This window comes from Felis catus, chromosome D1 (genome assembly GCF_018350175.1).
Source record: "Felis catus isolate Fca126 chromosome D1, F.catus_Fca126_mat1.0, whole genome shotgun sequence".
Taxonomy (NCBI): Eukaryota; Metazoa; Chordata; class Mammalia; order Carnivora; family Felidae; genus Felis; species Felis catus.
The window spans coordinates 83,019,270-83,043,104 of NC_058377.1; the positions used below are offsets into that span (position 1 = coordinate 83,019,270).

The following is a 23,835-nucleotide window of genomic DNA, read 5'->3' on the forward strand; positions in this document are numbered from 1 at the left end:
GATGTGGAGGTTACTTGAGATTTTTGTCTGGGAATTTTGCCAAAAGGGATTCCTAGCATAAATAAAAGTGGTCCTACAGCCGAGGACATCATGGGAGTTACAGCTGGCTCTCAATGGAATCTGTAACATCATCTGGAGTCAAGTCAGCAGGGAAGATATCACACCATTGACCAGGGGGGAAAATAGACCATGAGTTTCACCAGTTGCAAACTTTGGCATTGAATGTCGACAAGACACTCAGGAATCAGACCAGTCTTATGTCAGTGTTCATAAATCCAGGGAACAATCAATATAAATTACTGTACAGTAGATATGAGCAAAAATCCAGAGGGTACCACATACACTATCCCCTTCCTTTTACCATGAAGTCACAGACACCATGTGTCTCTAAAACCCAGATACCATATTGGATAGGAGTTGAATGAAGAGAGAAAAATCTGAAAGACTAAGAATTTTATCCCAAAGGGACTGATAATTCACTTAAAAGAAAGTTCTTATCAAGGGTCAGCATACTTTTTCAATGAAGAGCTAAATAGTTCTTTAGACTTTGTGAGACCTACAGACTCTGTTACAAATACTCAACTCTTCCGTTGTAGCACAAAAGCAGCGATAAACAATATGTAAAGGAATGGGTATGATTGTTCCAATAAAAATTAATTTATATGAATAAGCAGTGGGCTTACAGGCCCTAGTTTGTCAACCTCTGGTTTATATCATTGTATCAGACTAAGCCTCTTGGATTCCATTAAAGATAACGGGTTATTTCTCCTAGGGGTATTGAAGAAATATGAAATTAAATGTAGAAACAATTGGTATTTTCTTTGTACATTTTTGTGCAATATGAATACGATTTTGGTTACTTTCACACTGAGAGGGGAGAGGCAATTTTAGTGAAAAGAGGAATGATTTATTTTTTTCCCCTTCCCCAAAGTCTTCCAGTCACTGGGAGTGTTGGGGGCTCTGAGAAGCCAATAAAGTAAGCCAGAGTGGGTGATAGAATAGGGAGGGGGAAGAACAGCTGAATACAAACAACAGAGCACAGATCCTGGATCCTCTTGTCCCTTTGTCAGTAGCCCTAAAAATACAGGAAAAGGAGACCTGGGCAGGACAATAACTTTGAATAATAGCCACAATTATGATAATGATAGTGATAAAAAATAGTTATTGTTATTATTATCACTATAATATCAGGATGTGCTAGGTTATGCTGCAGTAACAAACACTTTTGAAATCTCAATGGCTTAAAGCAAAAATGACTTATTTCTCATTCACTGTCCTTGTTTGTCAAAAAGTCAGCTAGAAGCTCTCCTTCACATTGTCCTTAAGCTCACTCCAGGACTCAGGCATTAGATGGGCCACTATATGGAGCATCATCAATTGCAGTGGTACAGTAAAAGTAATAAAGTACAAACTGGCCTCCCTGGAAGTGACATGCCTCACTTCTGTTCGTATTTCATTGGATAAAACCAGTCACATGACTAACACTGACTTCAATAGGGCAAAAAAAAGTATGATCCTTCTCCAGGGAGGAAAAATTATTATTAATGAAAAGCAATTCAATATACCTCAACTACTATTGCCATGTGATGACATACTGAGCATTGTGCAAAGAACAATCTAATTTTATCCTTACTCATAGACCCTATATAAGGTAGACATCATTGACATTTTACTGATGAGAAAACTGAGCATCCTGGGAATTAAGTAACTCATCTCATTCAGCTGGTAGATGGTAAAATTTTATCTTTATTATTATTTTTTCTTTCCAGGATTTTATTTAAATTCAAGTTAGTTAACATATAGTGTAGTATTGGTTTCAAAAGTAGAATTTAGCGATTCATCACTTCCATATAACGCTCAGTCCTCATCACAAGTGCCCTCTTTACTGCCCATCACTCATTTAGGACATTCCCCAACCCACCTCCCCTCCAGCAACCCTCAGTTTGTTCTCTATAGTTAAGAGTCTCTTATGGTTTCCTCCCTCTCTGTTTTTATCTTATTTTATTTTTCTTACTTCCCTTCCCTTCCCCTATGTTTTGTTTCTTAAATTCCACATACGAGTGAAATCATATGGTATTTATCTTTCTCTGACTTATTTCACTTTGCATAATACATTCTAGTTCTATCCTTTGGATTAATTCCTAGTAGTGCAATTCCTGGGTCATAGTTTAGTTCTATTTCTAACTTTCTGAGGAATCTCCACGTTGTTTTCCAGAGTAGCTGCACTAGTTTGCATTCCCATGAACAGTGTAAGAGGGTTCCCCTTTCTTCACTTCCTGTTTCCTGTGTTGTTAATTTTAGCCATTCTGACAGGTGTCAGGTGGTATCTCACTGAGGTTTTGATTTTTATTTTCCTGATGATGAGTTATGTTTAGCATATTTTCATGCGTCTGTTAGCCATTTATATGTCTTCTTTGGAGAAGTGTCTGTTCATGTCTTCTGCCCATTTCTTAACGGGATTATTTATTTTTAGGTGTTGAGTTTAATAAGTTCTTTATAGATTTGGGATATTACATCCTTTATCTGATGTGTCATTTGCAAATATTTTCTCCCATTCTGTAAGCTGCCTTTTAGTTTTGTTGATTATTTCCTTCACTGTGCAAAAGCTTCTTATCTTTATGAAGACCCAATAGTTCATTTCTGCTTTTGTTTCCCTTGCCTCTGGAGATATGTTGAGTAAGAAGTTGCTGTGGCCGAGGTCAAAGAGATTGCTACCTGTGTTCTCCTCTAGGATTTTGATGGTTTCCTGTCTCACATTTATGTCTTTCATCCATTTTGAATTTATTTTTGTGTATGGTATAAGAGTGGTCAGTTTCATTCTTCTGCATGTCGCTGTCCAGTTTTCCCAGCATCATTTGTTGAAAAGACTGTCTTTTTTCCATTGGGTATTCTTTCCTGCTTTGTCAAAGATTAGTTGACCATATAGTTGTGGGTCCATTTATGGGTTTTATATTTTGTTCCATTGGCTTATGTGCTTGTTTTTGTGCTATTAGTATACCATTTTGGTGATTATAGCTTTCTAATACAGTCTGAAGTCTGGAAATGTAATGCCTCCCAATTTACTTTTCTTGTTCAGAATTGATTTGGTTATTCAGGGTCTTTTTTGGTTCCATACAAATTATAATGGTTTGTACTAGCTCTGTGAAAAACGCTGGTACTATTTTGTTAGGGATTGCATTAAATGTATAGATTGCTTTTGGTAATATAGACATTTTAACAATATTTGCCCTTCCAATCCAGGAGCACTTAATGTTTTTTCCATTTACTTGTGTCTTCTTCAATTTCTTTCACAACTGCTCTAAGTTTTTAGGGTACAGATCTTTTTTACCTCTTTGGTTAGGTTTATTCCTAGGTAACTTATGGGTTTTGTTGCAATTGTAAATGGGATTGAATTATTGATTTCTCTTTCTGCTGCTTCATTACTGATGTATAGAAATGCAACAGATTTCTGTACATTGATTTTATATCCTGCGACTTTGCCAAATTCATACAGCAGTTTAACAATATTTTGGAGTTTTTCAGGTTTTCCATGTAGAGTATCGTGTTATTTGCAAAGAGTGAAAGTTTGACTTCTGCCTTGATGATTTGTATGCCTTTTATTTTTTTGTTGTTCGATTGCTGAGACTAGTACTACATTGAACAAAAATGGTGAGAGTGGACATCCCTGTTGTGTTCCTGATCTTAGGGGGAAGGTCTCAGTTTTTCCCCATTGAGGGTGATATTAGCTGTGGGTCTTTTGTATAAGACCTTTATGGTGTTGAGGTATGATTCTTCTATCCCTACTTGCTTGAGAGTTTTATCAAGAAAGAATGCTGTATTTTGTCAACAGTTTTTCCTGAATTTATTGAGAGGATTTTATGGATCATATCCTTTCTTTTATAATTGTGGTATATCATGTTGACTGATTTGCAGATATTGAACCACCCGTGCAACCCAACAATAAATCCCACTTGATCATGGTGAATAATTCTTTTAGTGTACTGTTGGATTTTATTTGTCAGTTTCTTGTTGAGAATTTTTGCATCCATGTTCATCAGGGATATTGGTCTGTAAGTCTTTTTAGTGGAGAATATGTCTGGTAGTGCTGGCCTCACTGAATGAGTTTGGATGTTTTCCTTCCATTTCTATTTTTTGGAACAGTTTCAAAAGAATAGGTATTAATTCTTCTTTAAATGTTTGGTAGAATTCCCCTGGAAAGCCATCCAGCCCTGGACTCTTGCTTGTTGGGAGACTTTTGATTACTGATTCAATTTCTTTACTGGTTATGGTTCTGTTCAAATTTTCTATTTCTTCTGTTTCAGTTTTGGTAGTCTATATGTTTCTAAGAATTTATCTATTTCTTCCAGATTGCCCAATTTTTTGGCATAAAATTGCTTATAATATTCTCTTATAATTGTATTTCTGTGATGTTGTTTGTGATCTCTCCTCTTTCATTCGTGATTTTGTTCATTTGGTTCCCTTCCTTTTTATTTTGCTAAGTCTTGCTAAGGATTTATCAATTTTGTTAATTGTTTCAAGCATTCAGCTCCTAGTTTCATTGATCTGTCCTGTTTATTTTTTAAATCTTCATATCATTTATTTCTGCTCCAATTTTTATGATTTCCATTTTTCTGCTGTTTTTGGACTTTATTTGGTGTTCTTTTTCCAACTCCTTTAGGTATAAGGTTAGGTTGTGTATTTGAGACTTTTCTTGCTTCTTAAGGACGGTCTGGCTTCCTATATTCTCCCTTCTTATGACTGACCACCTTTTGTTGTATCCCAGAGGTTTTGGACTGTCATGTATTCATTTTCATTGGCTTCCATGTATTTTTTTTTAATTTCTTCTTTAATTTTCCGGTTAACCCATTCATTCTTTAGTAGCATGTTCTTTGATCTCCATGTATTGGTGTTTTTTTCTGAATTTTTTCTTGTGGTTGACTTCAAGTTTCATAGCATTATAATCTAAAAATATGCATGGTATGATTTCAATCTTTTTGTACTGGTTGAGGCCTGATTTGTTACCCAGTATGTGATCTATTCTGGAGAATGGTCCATGTGCACTTGAAAATAATGTGTATTCTGTTGCTTTAGGATAAAATTCTTTAAATATAACTGGTAAGTCCATCTTGTTCAGTACATCATTCAAAGCCATTGTTTTCTTGTTGATCGTCTGCTTAGATGATCTTCTCATTACTGTTAAGTGGGGTGTTAAAGTCCCCTACTATAGATGGTAATGATTTAAATTCAGCTAGGCCTAATTGCATAGCTTGTACTCCTAAGTGCTACATTACAGTGTCCTGATTATTTGTAACATCTAGATTAGGGATCAAAAACTTAAATGTGTTCAGGGGCCAGGCAATGAGTACAAATTTTTGAAGTAGTTTGGATATAAAACAATTTGGGCCAATTGGAAACTCTGCGTGAATGTCTAATTCATCTTAATTCATCTTAAACTGATTGTTGTTATGTAAAATTGTGTCATTTATCGTCATATCTCTAGAATCTTTAAAAATACCTAAGAAATCTGGATTTTTATGTGTAATTCCTGATTTCAAAATGTTAAGAACAAATATTAAAAAAAATATACACTAAATAAAATAAATCTATGGGCTAAACATGCTCCATAGAACAATCTCTTAACTAGGTCTTCTGGTGCAGTCTAACAAGCTTGCTGGGGAAACACTAAATTAAGAATAATCTGCTCATATGATTACTTAGGTAAGGCTCAAGTCTATGTGTGATCTCTGTTAAGCAGCAGAAAAGTACAGTGTGGTAAAGTCTGAATACTGAATTCAAATGATTGTCATCAAGATGTATAAATGTTTGTATATGTCAGGGACATGTTTGTGAATACACAGTTGACTTTGAGCCAATTCACATGTTTAAAGAGTTATGGAGCAATTTTCACTTGCAAGCTGCTGCCATGTAACTTGTACTAATTCTTTCTTTCTCCGGCCAGTGCAGTGCAGGCATCGTTCACTGGGAAGTATTCTTAAGGAGGGGTTGGTTCAGTATCCTTCAGTTCACTTTGTGCTGCACCACCAAACTAAGCAGCCTGACATGTATTAATTACAATAGAACAAATGTAAGGGTCATTCCCAGGCTCAGTTGAAGCTAGTCACATCAGGCTCTAGTATAAACAGTCAGGACCGGGGTCTGGTGGAAAGTTATAGGGAAATGGCTTTTCTTGGAAAGGTGAGAGCTGGAGTTTTTGAAGAAATTAGGAAATAATCTAATTTGGGATTCTTACCTGAGGATTAAGGTATATTTCTCTTGGGGGCAGAGCCATTACTTTTATCAAATTCTCAAATAGGTCTTGACACCTCCAGAATACTCACCATTAAATCTTTAAAGTTGGAAAATCATTAAGAAGATTATGGAAATACCCCATCCCAGCCACTTTTCCTAAAAGAGCATTTAAAGCAGGAAGGTTTACTGCCTTTAAACATAAGCTATAGTTTCTTACTGCTTTTTTTTCTTTAATCTGGAATGTACTTTCTGTACATCGTTTTCTAGCCAATTCCTCTCATTAAAAACAAAGCAAAAGTGAGAGCAAAAACTAATTTATAAAGCATTTTCCAGTTCCTTCAGAGGAAGTTTTTAATTCCTCTGAGTTCTGAGAACATTTTCTTCGGAGCTCTCTGATGACATTACTATTCTGCCTCTTATACTTTGTGTGTGTGTTTTTATGTGTGTGCATATTATATTATAATTTTTTTAAATTTTTTAAATTTAATTTATTTTTTAAATTTCCATCCAAGGTAGTTAGCATATAGTACAACAATGATTTCAGAAGTAGATTCCTTAATGCCCCTTACCCATTTAGCCCATCCCCACTCCCATAATCCCTCCAGTAACCCTCTGTTTATTCTCCATATTTAAGCGTCTCTTATGTTTTGTCCCCCTACCTGTTTTTATAATATTTATGCTTACTTTCCCTTATGTTCATCTGTTTTGTATCTTAAAGTCCTCATATGGGTGAGGTCATATGATATTTGTCTTTCTCTGACTGACTGATTTCGCTTAGCATAATGTCCTCTAGTTCCATCCACGTAGCTGCAAATGGCAAGATGTCATTCCTTTCATTCCTTTTGATTGCTCATTAATACTCCATTGTATATATATATATATATATATATATATATATATATATATATCACATCTTCTTTATCCATTCATCCATCGATGGACATTTGGGCTCTTTCCATACTTTGGCTATTGTTGATAGTGCTGCTACAAACATTAGGATGCATGTACTTCTTCGAAACAGCATACCTGTATCCTTGAATAAATACCTAGTAGTGCAATTGCTGGTTTGTAGAGTAGTTCTATTTTTAATTTTTTAAGGAACCTCCACACTGTTTTCCAGAGTGGCTGTACCAGTTTGCATTCCCACCAGCAGTGCAAAAGTATTCCTCTTTCTTCGTGTCCTCCCCAACATGTCATTGTCTGAGTTCTTAATGTTAGCCATTCTGACAGGTGTGAGGTAGAATCTCATTGTGGTTTTGATTTGTATTTCCCTGTATGAATAATGTTGAGAATTTTTTCATGTGTCTGTTAGCCATCTGGGTGTCTTCTTTGGGAAAGTGTCTATTCATGTCTTTTGTCCATTTCTTCACTGGATTATTTGTTTCTTGGGTGTTGAGTTTGGTAAGTTCTTTTTAGATTTTGGATACTAACCCTTTATTCGATATGTCATTTGCAAATATCTTCTTCTATTCTTTCGATTGCCTTTTAGTTTTGCTGATTGTTTCCTTCGGTGTGCAGAAGCTTTTCATTTTGATGAGGTCCCAATAATTGATTTTTGTTTTTGTTTCCCTTCCTCTGGAGACATGTTGAGTAAGAAATTGCTGCGGCCAAGGTCAAAGAGGTTTTTTCCTGCTTTCTCCTTGAGGATTTTGATGGCTTCCCGTCTTATGTTTAGGTCTTCAATCCATTTTGAGTTTATTTTTATGTATGATATAAGAAAGTGGTCCAGGTTCATTTTTATGCATGTCACTGTCCAGTTTTCCCAGCACCACTTGCTGAAGAGACTGTCTTTATTCCACTGGATATTCTTTCCTGCTTTGTCAAAGATTAGTTGGCCATATGTTTGTGGATCCATTTCTGGGTTCTCTATTCTGTTCCACTGGTCTGAGTGTCTGTTTCTGTGCCAGTACCATACTGTATTGATGATTAAAGCTTTGTGATACAGCTTGAAGTCCGGGATTGTGATGCCTCCTGCTTTGGTTTTCTTTTACAAGATTGCTTTGGCTATTCGGGGTCTTTTCTGATTCCATACAAATTTTAGAAATATTTTTTTCTAGCTCTGTGAAGAATTCTGGTGTTATTTTGATAGGGATTGCATTGAATATGTAGATTGCTTTGGGTAGTATTGACATTATAACAATATTTGTTCTTCCTATCCAGGAACATGGAATATCTTTCCATTTTTTTGTGTGTCTTCTTCAATTTCTTTCATGAGCTTTCTATAGTTTTCAGCGTATAGATTTTTCACCTCTTTGGTTAGATTTATTCCTAGGTATTTTATGGCTTTTTGTGCAACTGTAAATGGGATTGATTCCTTGATTTCTCTTTCTGTCACTTCATTGCTGGTGTATAGGAATGCAACCGATTTCTGTGCATTATTTTATATCCTGCGACTTCGATGAATTCATGGATCAGTTCTAGCAGTTTTTTGGTGGAATCTTTTGGATTTTCCATATAGAGTATCATGTCATCTGCGAAGAGTGAAAGTTTGACCTCCTCCTGGCCGATTTGGATGCCTTTTATTTCTTTGTGTTGTCTGATTGCTGAGGCTAAGACTTCCAATACTATGTTGAATAACAGTGGTGAGAGTAGACATCCCTGTCTTCTTCCTGACCTTAAGATGAAATCTCTGTTTTGCTCCACGGAAGATGATATTAACATTGAGTCTTTCATATATAGCTTTTATGATCTCTAGGTATGATCCTTCTATCCCTACTTTATTGAGGGTTTTTGTCAAGAAAGGATGCTTTTTTTTGTCAAATGCTTTCTCTGAATGTATTTAGAGGATCATGTGGTTCTTGTCCTTTCTTCTATTGATGTGATGACTCACATTGATTGTTTTGCAGATATTGAACTGCCCTGCATCCCAGGTATAAATCCCACTTGGTCATGGTGAATATTTTTTTTAATGTATTGTTGGATCTGGTAGGCTAATATCTTGTTGAGGATTTTTGCATTCATGTTCATCAGGGAAATTGGTCTATAGTTCTCCTTTTTAGTGGGGTCTTTGTCTAGTTTTAGAATCAAGGTAATGCTGGCTTCATAGCAAGAGTTTGGAAGTTTTCCTTCCATTTCTTTTTTTTGGAACAACTTCAAGAGAATAGGTGTTAATTCTTCCTTAAATGTTTGGTAGAATTCCCCTGGAAAGCCATTTGGCCCTGGACTCTTGTGTTTTGGGAGATTGTTGATTACTAATTCGATTTCTTTACTGATTATGGGTCTGTTCAAATTTTCTATTTCTTCCTGTTTCAGTTTTTGTAGTTTATATGTTTCTAGGCATGTGTCCATTTCTTCCAGATTGCCCATTTTATTGGCGTATAATTGCTCATAATATTCTCTTATTATTATTTGTATTTCTCCTGTGATCTCTCCTCTTTCATTCTTGATTTTATTTATTTGGGTCCTTTTTCTTTTTGATCAAACTGCCTAGGGGTTTATCAATTTTGTTAATTCTTTTAAAGAACCAGCTTCTGGTTTCATTGATCTGTTCTATTGATATTTATAGTTTAGATAGCATTGATTTCTGTTCTAATCTTTATTATTTCCTGTCTTTTGCTGGTTTTGGGTTTTATTTGCTGTTCTTTTCCAGATCTTTAAGGTGTAAGGTTAGGTTGAGTATCTGAGACCTTTCTTCCTTCTTTAGAAAGGCCTGGATTGCCATATACTTTCCTCTTATGACTGCCTTTGCTGCATCCCAGAGGTTTTGGGCTGTGGTGTTATCATTTTTATTGGCTTCCACATACTTTTTAATTTCCTGTTTAACTTCTTGGTTAGCCCATTCATTCTTTGGTAGGTTGTTCTTTAGTCTCCAAGTTTTTGTTTTCTTTCCAATTTTTTCTTCTTTTTTCTCTCCAAATTTTTGAGTTTCATAGTGTTGTGGTCTGAAAATATGCACAGTATAATCTTGACATTTTTATACTTTTTGAGGGCTGATTTGTGTCCCAGTATGTGATCTATTCTTGAGAACATTCCAAATCCACTGGAGAAGAATGTATGTGCACTGCTTTAGGATGAAATGTTCTGAATATATCTGTTAAGTCCATCTGGTCCAGTGTGTCATTCAAAGCCATTGTTTCCTTGTTGATTTTCTGTTTAGATCATCTGTCCATTGGTGTAAGTGGGGTGTTGGTGTCCCCTACTATTCTGGTATTATTATCAATGTGTTTCTTTATGTTTGTGATTAATTGCTTTATATATTTGGGTGCTCTCACATTTGGAGCATAAATGTTTATAATTGTTAGGTCTTCTTGGTGGATAGACCCTTCATTATGATATAATGCCCTTCTTCATGTTTTGTTACAGTCTTTATTTTAAAGTCTATGCTGTCTGATATAAGTATGGCTACTCTGGCTTTCTTTTGTCCACCATTAGCATGATAGATAGTTCTCCATCTCCTTACTTTCAATCTGAAGGTGCCTTTAGGTCTAAAGTAGGTTTCTTCTAAACAGCATATAGATGGATCTTGTTTTCTTATCCATTCTGTTACTCTATGTCTTTTGCTTGGAGCATGTAGTCCATTGACGTTTAAAGTGAGTACTGAGAGATATGAATTTATTGACATTATGTTGCTTGTAGTGTTGGAGTTTCTGGTGGTGTTCTCCTGTCCTTACTAGTCTTTGTTGCTTTTGGTCTTATTTTTGTTCTTTGTTTATTTCTTTCATCTTTTCTCCCCTCAGAGAGTCCCCCTTAATATTTCTTGAAGGGCTGGTTTAATGCTCACAAACTCTAATTTTTGTTTGTCTGGGAAACTTTTTTATCTCTCCTTCTATTTTGAATGAAAGGCTTGCTGGATAAATAATTCTTGGCTGCATATTTTTCCAATTCAGCACATTGAATATATCCTGCACTCCTTTCTGGCTTGCCAAGTTTCTGTGGATAGGTCTGCTGCAAACCTGATCTGTCTTCCCTTGTAGGTTAAGGACTTTTTTTTCCCTTTGCTGCTTTCTTGATTCTTTCTTTGCCTGATTTTTCTGAATTTGACTGTGATATGCCTTGTTGATGGTTAGTTTTTGCTGAAACTAATGGGAGTCCTCTGTGCTTCCTGGAATGTGATGTCTGTGTCTTTCCCCAGGTTTAGAAAGTTTTCTGCTATGATTTGCTCACATACCCCTTCTACCCCTTTTTCTCTCCCTTCATCTTCTGTGACCCCTATGATTCTGATGTTGTTGTTTTTAATGAGCCACTCATTTCTCTAATTATTAAATCATGCTCTTTTACCTTAGTCTCCCCCTTTATTTCTGCTTCATTATTCTCCATAAGTTTGTCCTCTATATCACTGATTTGCTGCACTGCTTCATCCATGCTTGCTGCTGTGCCATCCGTTCAAGATTGCAGCTCAGTTATAGCATTTTTGATTTCATCCTGACTAGCTTTTACTTCTTTTATCTTCACAGAAAGAGATTCTAATCTATTTTAGATTCCACCTAGTATTCTTATTATCATGATTCTAAATTCTGGTTTAGATATCTTGCTTGTATCTGTGTTGATTAAGTCTCTGGCTGTCGTTTCTTCCTGCTCTTTCTTTTGTGGTGAGTTCCTTTGTTTTGTCATTTTGAAGGAAGAAAAGGAATCTATAAGGTAAAAAAAAATTAAATTAAGAAATTAAAAACAACACACATGCAAAAAAAATCAAATAAATGATGATAGATCCTAGGTGTGTTTAGGTCTGGGTGTTGACAGGTGCTTGATAGATTAGAGAAAAAAGGGTTGAAAAACAAAGAAAGGAAAACTTTTGAAAATTTGAAAAAATGAATACAATGAAATATAATAAAATGAAATAATGGAATTAAACTAGAATTTGAAAAATTTACAAAAATGTAATATAGTAGAAAAAATTAAAGAAAAATATTTTTAATAATAATTGGAAATAAAAATATTTTTCTTTTTCTGTATTCAAGAAAAAAAGGAATGAAAAAGAAAAACAAAAAGAAAATTGAATATATGGACCAGCGAACAGACTGAAATACGATTGAAGTTACATCATTTTCCCCTAGAAGTCGAACTCTGAAGTAGTTTATAGTCTGTAAACTAAGCAGGCAGAGACTTGTGGTGTTCCTGAAGAGTGAAGTTTGCCCAGTTGGGCGGGGCTTAGTGTAACAGCTCTGTTCTCCACTAGGTGGCTGCTTGACTCACTGGGGTGGATTGTTGTGGCGCTTGTAGGCATGTATGCTCATAGGCGGGAGGGATGAAAATGGCTTCACCCAGCTACCCAGTCTCTAGTATTGGAACCCTGTTCTTCCTGATCAGCAATCCACACCCTTCCTTTGTCTCCGGCTTCCTTCCAGTCCCCACTTTTACACTGTCCGTGACTAAGCTATCAGGTTGCCAGGCAGCACCTCCCTCCTGAGTTTTATCTCAGATGTGGCTGTGTTTCCCTATCCTCACTTCTGAGGGACTGTGGGTTTGACCCATTCTGACCCTCTGCAGAAGGGTCTCACAAAGCAATGGCTGTGTCCTGGCTGCACACGTGAACATTTGCAGGATCGTGCTGCTGCCAGTGCCCAGTGACTGCAGCTGGGTACTAGCTGGCCCCAGAAAAGGTTCACGTGATCATGTAACAGCAGCATTTCAGGGATTATGGAAAATCACAACACACATCTGGCAGCAGGCTTCACCTTAATGACCCTGTTCCAGCACCAGCGAATGTGGTTGTTCTCAGGGGTCCACTGGGGCCTTTGCCTGTGGGGTGGCTGCACAGCTTCTACCAAGTGTCCTACCAGCAGGGGAACCACCTCTCTCTGTGTGGCCTGAGGACCCTCCGAACTTCACTCTGCTCCTGGCATTTTGCTTTTCCCACTAGAGCACCGCCAGGTATCAAGCTGTGGAGTTTCAGACTATGTGCTCCCCCTATTTATAGAGTCTTAATGGAATTTAAACCCTCTCCTTTCTCCCTTTCAGTCCCTGTGGCTGTTTCCACTTTTCTACTTCTCTCCAGCCGCTTTTTGGGGGTGGGTGCTTTTCTCATACTCTCCCTCCATCTCTGTCTTCTCTCTGCAAACAAAAACATCTCCCTGCCCTCTGCGGTTTCTCTCTCCCCCAGTTCACCTCTCTGTGCCACATACCTGCTGAGTTCTGTGGTTCAGGCTGTGCAGATTGTCGTGTTAATCCTCAAATCAGTTTTCTAGGTGTGCAGGATGGTTTAGTGTTGATCTGGCTGTATTTCATGGATGCAAGATGCAAAGTAAACTTCCATGCGGTTCTGCCTTCTTGGCTGTTTCTTTATATAATTTCTTTACAGAATAGTAAGCTCCATGAGGGTAGCAATGGTGTCTTATTCATCTGGAAATCATGGGTGGTTGCTAGTACATGGTTCATGCTCAATTTATTATTTGCTAACTTGAATTGAATTTTGCTGTCTTGTTGGATCCATATATCAGTTGGTGTGGTCAGTAAAATACGTTCTTGGCTTACAAAAAGGTGACTGAGTAATGACAGTGCATTAGCTATTTGTGTGCTCTTGGGTTTCTTAAAGAGTTACTGGGAAGAAGGGTGTGCTGTAACTCTAACACCTAGAACAGAATATAGTATGTAGTAGCTCCACAACAAATATTGGTTCTATGAATGACTGACTATGTGAATGTACCTATTATTTATCCCTGTTTAGAATTTATTAATATTTATAACTATGGCTTTATTCTTTTCTAGCTATTTACCTATCCATCCACCCAAGGAATGTTTATTTTTGACCAGGTGACAGTCTGATTGCAGAAATGGAATCCAGTATAGATTGCCATGGCAGAGCTATACTTACACTTCGTGTTTACTGATATTTCCATGTCTCTGGGGGGTTACCTTATCCCTTGATCACTTCATTTTATAACCATCAACAAATAGGCTCACTCTCACCCTCTTGCAAGTCCTTCTGGCTTTAAGTCTGAATAATCATCAAATTGTTGTTGGTCTTGGAAAATGCTGGCCTGAGAATAGTCTACCAAGACTTTTTTATTCTGCAGTCAGTTGGAATCCAGCAATTCCTCCTAGTTGAGGAGAAGTTCAAACAGAAAGATAAGGGGTGCCATTAAGTGATAAGAGCAAAGCACCTGTTTTTGGTCTGGCCAATCATATGGGTTGGTATTAGATTAAGAAGGACATGGTGCAGTGATGTTAACTTACATTCACATCTTATAAATGTTGTAGAGGGATCATTTCCATGTTACTAAGTCATGCTATTGTACTGGCTAAGTTTCCTGGGTCCTCTTTTTATAACCAGCTAGTATATACCTTTTCATTGCTGATAACATTAAAATGATTCTCTTGCATTTGTTTTGCAATTTCTACTGTTTCTTGATATTGATAGCATCATAGAGTTAAAATCAGGGCATGTCTGTTGCTTGTTAGTACCATAACTTTGCCATATGTTCTAAGGTTTGTGAAATGGAGAATAAATACCTGGGAAGTTGAGATTTTCAGACTCTTGACTCAGCATAAACATAAAGGTTTTCTACTTTTACAAGAACTGTGAGTAGCCTAACTGATTTAACTGTATCATTTGTGGTCTCCAGAAGCCTGCACAGTACCTAATACAGTGTCAATGTGTAATTGATGTATGATGAATGAAATCTTTCCAACTTTTCAATAACTGGCCAGTCTTGGAACCAGTTTAAGACTAATCTGTCTTCCTCTTCTACACTGAGTCAATCTTTTATCATTTTAAAAAACATATCAAAAAGACTCTTTTATAATTTTTAAAAACATATTAAAAAGATTCGAAGAGAAAGAAAAATATCATATAATTTTACTCATATATGGAATTTAAGAAACATAAAAGATGAACATAGGTGAAGGGAAGGAAAAATAAGTTGAAAACAGAGGGAGACAAACCATAAGAGACTCTTAAATACAGAGAAAAAAAAACCTGATGGTTGCTGGAGGGGAGGTGGGTTGGGGGATGGGCCAAATAGATGATGGACATTAAGGAGGGCACTTGTTGGGATGAGCCCTGGGTGTTATACGTAAGTGATGAATCACTGGGTTTTACTCCTGAAACCAGTACTACACAGTATGTTAACTAACTTGAATTTTAATAAATAATTTTGAAAAATAAAAGACTCTGAAAGGTCTTTTGGATAGTTTCTTTATGCCCTTAAATCCCAGGGATAGAATGATGAAAGAATCCTAGGCAGGAAATCAGGAGATCCTGTTTCTGCTTCAGCGTGGGCCAATAACTTAGTATGCTAACTTGTGTGAATTGTTTTACCTCTCTGGGCTTCTGCTTCTTTATTTGTAAAATCAGGGGCTCAGATTAGATTTCCTAAGAGCTCTTCCATATTTTGCATTCTGTGAATCTATTGCTGAGACACCCCCAACCTTATGTCTAAGCATGCTGAGTGAGAGCATATTATGGGGAGCTCATTGCATTTCAGGTGTTTTCCTCCATATTGAATTAAATCCCTCATTTATCTTTGCCTCTGCCTCATACCTCCCACAACTTTATTTTAGGATGTAAACTTTGCTGCCAGGTTTTTCCTTTCTTCCTTTCTTTCTTCTTTTTTTTTTTGTTTTTCTATTCTTCTTGACCTAAAGTAGTAAAAGAGTTACTATGACAACAGAGTAATTTTCTTAGATGGCCACATTCAATTTGCTTAAGTAGATATTAGGAGTGCAACATGTTTCATTAGCTCCAAGGCCCTTGGGATGTAACACTGAAGTTCTGGGAAGACCAGAGCTTCAGGTTAAGCCCATTGAAACCTGGGTCTATTGACTGTGTAGAGATGACATTTTCTTTATAGGGCCTGTGTCTTAGTTTCTTAGACCTGGTAAGTACCAAAAGTAATTACTAAAGGAAATTGTAAGAAGATCTGCTACTTTAGCTAACAAAAAAAGAAATGGAAGAAAAACTTTAAGCACAGTGCTGGATAGCATAAATCAGAAAGTAAATAGCCAAGATATTAAAAAATATATTTTGTATCTGTTTGTTTATTTTCCTTTTCTATGAAAGAGGAAAACAGACCTTTATCTAAATTAAAGGTTAGATTCCCAAAGGTAATATATTAAGCAGATGGAAATTATATGCAACTAACATCCAACAGTAAGGAAATAGAATAAATTTGGTCGTTTGAGTAAAATAATAAATCTAATTAATAATCATTAGGGTAATACAAGTAAATATTAATGTTTATTATAATAGTAATAAACAGTTTATTCAGCAGTGAATATTTTTTAAATGTTTTCAATATGCCAGACATTGTGTTCATGACAAGAACATGGAATGTGTATTATGATTATTATTCCAGTTTTATAGATAAGAGAAATAGAGGCTTGGAGAGGTCATAGGCAAGCTGAGTAGCAAATTTAGGGTGATCTCATGGTCACCTCTGTACTTAACCATATACAGTACTTGAATACTCTGAATATATCTTGCAACTGCCCAGACCATTGAGGATAATGAAGTGAACAAGAAAAGGTGTAAGGTACCTTCTCCAAGGACTGTGTTAAGTGTGTGTATGTTTGGCTACTAACTTGGAAATGACAAGTTAGACAGGAAGATATCATTGCTGTGTAACAACCCCATGATGATTTTATAGGACATACTGGAGAATTTCTGGAGGGAGACTAGCCATGTGCCAGAGATTTATGTTTTTTCACAACTAAGGAGAACCATGCAGGCCATGAATTGTTAAGATTTTAAGATCATCAGGAAGTAGAACAGGTGTACATGTGCACCTCACATCCACACATAAACCCTTTTATTCAATACACAGATTATACTTAGACACTGAGATGATTACAGGGACCCAGAATGTATTTTTTCCAGATTCAAAGTGTGGATTCTGTACTTATAGAAAACATTACATGTAAGAAAGCAGAGCAGAGCCCACTGTTCAAATGGGAGCTTTCCTAACATGGTAGGCTAGGCTGGGGTAATAACATCTTATAACTTTGGCTTATCTTTGTATCAGTGTGGGAGACATCATAGTGGGGCATGAGAACATGGAACTGAATCAGGTGGAGCTGTGGCTGTATCCTGGTTGTACTGCTTATTAGCTGCAATATCTTAGGAGAATGATTTTATTCAAATATTCTCAATTCCCTCAGCAATGAAAAAGGATGATTTCTTACTCACAAGGCAGGAAAAACGAGGTCTGGTGAGTATGTTGGTAGGGTCTGGTAGCATGGAATCTACATAAATGAAGACCTGAAGCATATTTTCAGAGAGACTCTAGGAAAGGGGCCAGACATGCTGAACTTGACTTAGTATTCTGGACATTGTGATTGCCTTGGAAGGTCTGCTCCACCCCTCTCCTGTTACATGGTTATTATGCAAATTGATTTTGCCCTGATTAGCAAAAGTCAATCAGTATTCCTTCATCCCCTTTGGCATAGCAATTTTGTCAGGGACCAGCAATAACTGCAGGTCTAAGCCAATGAACACATGCCATTTACCTAACCAGGTTAGTCAAGTCAGAACATGGAATTATTTTATCTATGATTAGAGAAAGAATAGGATCCCTCTCTTATTTTGGAAGGTATAATATACAGCTACAGCTTTAAGGTCTGGGGCCGTGCAACAACAGAAGGTGTTTGGATGTAGTTATCAAATATAGGAAGGCGGAGATAAGTGAATTCTAAGGAAATAGAGCCAGAGCCCTGATCAAACTATTCCTAAACCCCATACTACTGTTTGCACTTCAATGAGACAATAAATTCCTTTTGTTGTTTAAATCTGGTTGATTTGTATTTTGAATTTGTTATTACTTTCCACTAAAAGCATGCTAAAATATACACACTTACAATTTTAATTGTCAGAAGGCAGAAATGATTATGAATTTAAAGTGAGCCTGTGTCTTGAACTTGTTCCTGGCAAATGTGTCAACCACTCCATTCCTCTTCCCCCACCATGTCTCCATCCTTCCTAACCACCCCCACCCCCAAACTTTGGACACATCTTTGATGTCTAGGCTGAGATAGCTTTGTAATTAGAAGTTAAACAAGAATTTTACTACTCTCTGGGGCACATTTAGTTCAAATTGTATTGCTTTAGGGCCCTCTAATGGACATTAACACAAAAGAGGGCACCAGGCCTTTTACTTTTTAGAGCTTTGGCCGTAGAAGACAGCAATGCATTTGTGTGTGGCACATTTCCTTAGCCAAGTTATCTATGGCATCTTGCTACTAAGTTTAAAGAAATAATATGTATGCACAGAGTTAAGTGTAGCCAGTATTGAAGCAGGCTTATAGAGTAAAATACATCATGTTTTACTTCTGTTTTATTTGGCCATCTGCTAAAGTATGAGATAGAGGACAGGAGGGTAGGAAGAAAAGCATGAAAATGAATAAATGATTCTAGGAACCAGGGTGGATCAGGAAACTGTTGAGTAAAACAAAATCTTGTGGCTCTGCCTTAAGCTCATTTTGGTGGCTCTTTAATTTTAATATTTAACTCTCAATTCCTTTATTTTGTACTAGAGTCATATTAGTGAAGGCCCTCCTAACTTATTTAATTAATAAATAACTTCTAAAATTTCAATAGACTAACCAAAATAGAAGTTAGCTATTATATTCCTGTAATGAGCGAAGACTTTTGATCCTGGTCTGTGCTGCTGAGTTTTTCCATGTTGGATTTAGGGATTCAGGCTTTTTCTGTCTCATGTTCTGGTATTGTCTAAGTCAGGGGTTGGCAAATTATGTTCTGTGGACTCTTCACTTGTTTTTGTAAATAAAGTTTCATTGGAACACAGCTTCAAATGCTTATGTATTGCTCATGGCTGCTTTTGTGCTATGAAGGCAGAGTGGAGTAGTTCTAACAGAGATAATATGGCAACAAAACATAAAATATTTACTATCTATGCCTTTTCAGAGAAGTTTTCCAGCCTTTCCTTTAAGGCCCATTTGTCCTCTGCGTTGAACCAGCAGGAATAAAAGAGCATGGAGAACTTACAAACACTTTTTGAAGCCTTGAATCAGAGAAGACATTCATTTCTTCTATTTACATTTCATTGGTAAAAACTGGTCACATGGACACAATAGATGTAAACAGTTCTGGGAAATGTAGTCTCTGGCTAAGAAGCCTCTTCCCAGCAATGACTTGACATTATGAAGGGTGGAGCACACATTTTGGCAAACAATTATCTGTCTCTGCTACAAAATATCTAATCATAGCCTTGAAAGGGACCATTGAAGTTTTACTTAAGTAATTAATTCCTATTCATCAAGTGTATCCTATGTTTCAGGCAAGATTTTGGGTTCTTAAAAAGGAGAAATAAATAAGACTCAGTCAAATAAGTGAAACCACCATATATATATCTCTCTTTCATTCTCGTTACAGGAAATTCAAATTTAAGACAGTCATCTAAATAATCATGGTGGGAATAATGGACTGATAGGGGAGGGGGATATGGGTACTGTCTGGTCCTGGGTCAGTGCATCCTAGATGTCAGCTGTTGGAAAATGAAGTTGTTCACATTCAAGAATCTATGCAGATACTCAGAACTGGAGCTCAGAGGGCACTGGGCATGTAGAACTAGGCTACACAAACCATGCCAAAAGCTTACCAAGGAACTGTGCTGGCAACTGGTGAAGATAGAAGATATCAACAATAATGTTACTTCAGCTGGTAAGTTAAGGAGGCAAGACAGGCTTGCCTATAATGTCTTTATACTTTAAGTTTCGTGTTTTCCCTTCTATTCTATACTACTCTTCCTTTGTTTGATTACATTCAATTAAGTGTCTATAATTTGCTTGGCAGTGAGGACACTAAGTAAGACATCATCTTTGCCCTTGAGGAACACATGATTTAGTAGAGGAGATAAACACAAAAATAAGTTGTTTCAATAAATTTGATAATTCTCTTGAGGATGCCATGCCCGGGTGCCTAATTCCACATTAGGGAATAGTTTGGGGTGTTAAGAATAACTTTGTAGATGTGATGACACCTGACAGGTAGGATTAGGGAAAGGCAAAAGATTGAGTAGAGGGAGAGGGCCATCCATGGATATAGAATATCATGGAAAAACCCATAGAGGCCTAAAATAGCATAGTCATTTGGAGGAAATTAGAGTTCCTGAAACTGTTGTAACATAAAGTTCAAGAGGCAAAATATTAGGACTTGGATCTCGGACGATAGCAAGGGTCAGCTTGCAGAGGCCCATGTAGACTATGTTGAAGACCAAGGATTCTATTGTTCTGGTGATGGGGAAACATTGAAGCTTTTTATCTCTATATTGCCATTTTTTAAATATTACTGAATATTAAATATTCTGAATTCACAATAGAGACTGCTGCCTTGTTATGAAAACTATAGTGTAAGGAAATACATGAAAGATGCTGCATATCCCACTAAACAAATAAGCCAAGATCAAAATCCCAGAATCCCTTATAAGCCCCTGATCAATAACAGCATCCTTAGTTTGGCATTGGCCCAGCCAAGAAGTGGGGGAAACTCTTAGCTCCAAAAGTATTTTGTTTTCCTTGAGATTATGAAAGTTGGGATTATATTTTGAGAATCCTTCTAGCTTCTGCTTTAATATTATATAATCCTAATTTTTACCTTCACACATAGTTTTCCCCATTGTTCTGGGCCTTGTTTTACTTACAAATAATTAAAAGGCAACATTTTCTTTGTGGGAGTGGGTGGGAGTATGCCCTGGCATTCTGGATGAGTCATTTCTTACCCGTTTACCTTTAAAAATAATTTTGCTTTCGGTCCAGTCTTGCTGGATGATGAAAGGCACTTTGAGCTTTTAGAGGACAAGGGACTCCTTTCCCTTTTTAGCAACTTCTCTTGTTTATATCAATGCCTTATTCCTATATTTCACTCCTTCTTGCCACTCTTTCCATTCTCAGCTGTCATTGCCATTTGTTTTAGCAATAAATAAGGAATGAAAGGCAAAACAAAACATCCCGCCACGGTTGCTGACAATGATAAGTCTGTGGGGAACTTTTTCAGAAACCTCAGAGAAGAGACTCCAGTGGTTTCTCAGCCCACAGGTTTCAGCTGCACTGGGAACAATGGCTCTTCTGCCTACCTCCAAAGGACAAGATGAGACATGGGCCTTGTTTTTTCTTTCTCTTCCAAGCTTCAAACTTGAACAAACAATCTTTACTTAACCCATATGGAAAACTTGCAAACACAAACACATTCCTCCTCTCCTATTAGTGCCAGGATGAAAAGCAAACTTCAAATTAGTTAATGTTCATGTAGTTAAGTGGTTCCCTATTGACTGGGAATACGTAGGTGGGGGAGTGGACTTGGAGAGGGGCTTTTGCTGTCGGGCCAACAGCAGAATGAAAGCCAAAGTCACTCAAATTGCAAGAGAAAGCTTAGGAGGAAAAACAGCACAAAGAAATCTTGTAGGTGGTACAGAGCTTCTCCCATATTGTATGTTGGAGTTCCCACTTCACATGGCATATCTGGGTGGCACTGTGAAAAATGGAGGCAGACGTTTGGGGAGAGACCATCCTGTTCCTTGTCATGGTCCATGAATATTTATGGAACAGCCCTTTATAGGGGTGCTTGGCGCCACCACAGTTTTATTGTTCGGCAGATTGAAAATGAATTCCAAGCTCACCCTTGGTCCCCTGAAAAGAATGTCTGGGCTTCTAGCAATGAGGTGGCCACATAATTCCTGTTGGAAGACATGGCCCTCTTGTTCCACAGCAGGAATGTCTATGCATACAATTTGAGAAGCAAACCAATTAGGAACTGAACAGTCCTTACAGCGGAATCTTGGGAAGATGGTTGTCAGCTGGTTTGCAGAAGTTTAGCAATTTCATTCTCATACCTGTAGCAAAGTAAGTATTTCAGGAAAATTCAGGATGACACTATCCTGGTGAATAAGAAAGGCCTTCCCCCCTTCCAAAAAAAAAAAAAAGGAAGGAAGAGAGGAGAAGAAGGAGGAAAAGGAGAAGGAAGGAGAAGAAGAAAAAGAAGAAGGAGAATCAAATATTTTTAACAAGTTGAAAATTGGTTTACAGGTCATAAATTGGAAAAGCCTTTAATTTAGTGCAATATCCAGCAGTCAAGAGAATTTTATTTAATCCCAGAAGGGCTCTTTCTCTAACGAATAACCACATTCACCCTAAAATATCACTGTTATATCATAGATATCATAGGGGTTTTAACTACGGGCCCATAGAGTGTCCATGGATGGACATTGGGGAGGTACATAACTGGGTATTTAAACTTGCTACAATTCTAGGCAAATTTCATGTGTGTGTCTTTGTGTATGTGTGTGTGCATGTGTGTAAATGTGTGTGTTTGCACTTTTCTCAAAGAGAAGATTTATTGCTTTCATCAGACTTCAAAGGGTTTGTCAGACTTACATATTAACAACCAATGTTAGAGTGTTGAAGTAGGAAAAGACTTCAGATGTATCTAGCCTGGTACTTTTCAATGTGCTTTGCTGTGCTCAAATTTTTGTGTTCATGAGATTCACCTAAGATGCTTGTTGAATGATTCCTGAACCCCACTTCTATTTATATAGGCTAATTTAATTGATCATGGGGTTGGGGCCCAGAGTTCAGCCTTATTTTGGTTTTCTATTCAAAATTAATTGGATGATTTTTATTTGTTTGTTTTAATTTATTTTTAAATTGCAGTATAGTTGATGCACAATGTTACATTGGTGTCGGGTGAACAACATAGTGATTCTACAAGTTTATACACTAGGCTGTGCTCACCACAAGGGTAGCTAGCACCTGTCATCATACAACACTATTACAATACCATTGTAGAGTTCTGATTTTTTTTTTAAAAAATGTAATAACAGTATAGTGAACATACAGTGTTATATTAGTTTCAGGTGTACAATGTAGTGATTCAACAATTCTGTATATTACTCAGTGCTCATAGAGATAATTGTGTTCTTAATCCTCTTCACCTATTTCACCCATCCTCTCCCCATCTCCCCTCTGTAAAGGTCTACTTTTAATAAGAACTTCAGGAATGGTGAGCTGAAAATACAGGCCAAAGATTATACTCTGAATGTCAAGTGAATTTAAGAGATACAGGGAAGTGTAATGGTCAAGTGTACAGAACTGGAAGAAATCACTTTTCCTTCAAACCAGAATATCTGTGTCTTTTTCAGCTTTGTATATTGAACTTCCACATAAGATATAATTTGAACAAAGGCTGAAAAATAGCATGAAAGTTACTGACATAATGCAACACCCACATATTACAGAAGAGGAAACTGAGACCTGGAAAGGTAAAGTGGTAATGCCAAGGTGACAATTGCTATTAGTGATAGGATTGAAACAAAAACCTAAACTCCCCTTATTTCCTTGTCCAGACATTTCCATCATGGCTGATTCTCCTTAAAGCCACAAATTGGAATTAAAACACCAAACAGTTTTTAGCATACTATCTAGAAAGGAATACAGTGAATATTTAAGCTTTCTTATTTAGCCAGATAAGGAAGTCTTCCTACCTGGAAATGTTTAAATTAGGAGAGAATTGGGTGATCAGGAGGCCTGAGTGAAGGCCTTGGGAGACCAATAGTAGTTATAAAGGCACATGGAGCACATGTGATTGAAAATATCTTCATATTGTCTACTGCTAGACTTGCCACCCAAGATACATTGCCTCCATAATGGTTCCAAGTAAGTAATTTAGTGTTAGGCCACCCATGAGTTCTTTTATTCATCTCTATATATGAGTCTTTTCTTTGG

General features: G+C 36.9%; 1 long non-coding RNA gene across 4 annotated transcripts in view; it reads left to right on the forward strand.

Annotated features, from left to right (window-relative positions):
- The first annotated feature begins 15,177 nt into the window (after positions 1 to 15,177).
- The window catches only part of LOC111556637, a 44,112-nt gene continuing 35,454 nt past the window's right edge, over positions 15,178 to 23,835 (forward strand). For all 4 annotated transcript variants that reach the window (XR_006586477.1, XR_006586478.1, XR_006586475.1 and 1 more), the window contains exons 1-2: positions 15,178 to 19,780; positions 23,253 to 23,372. This is a non-coding gene — a long non-coding RNA (uncharacterized LOC111556637). The remainder of the gene's footprint in view (positions 19,781 to 23,252; positions 23,373 to 23,835) is intronic.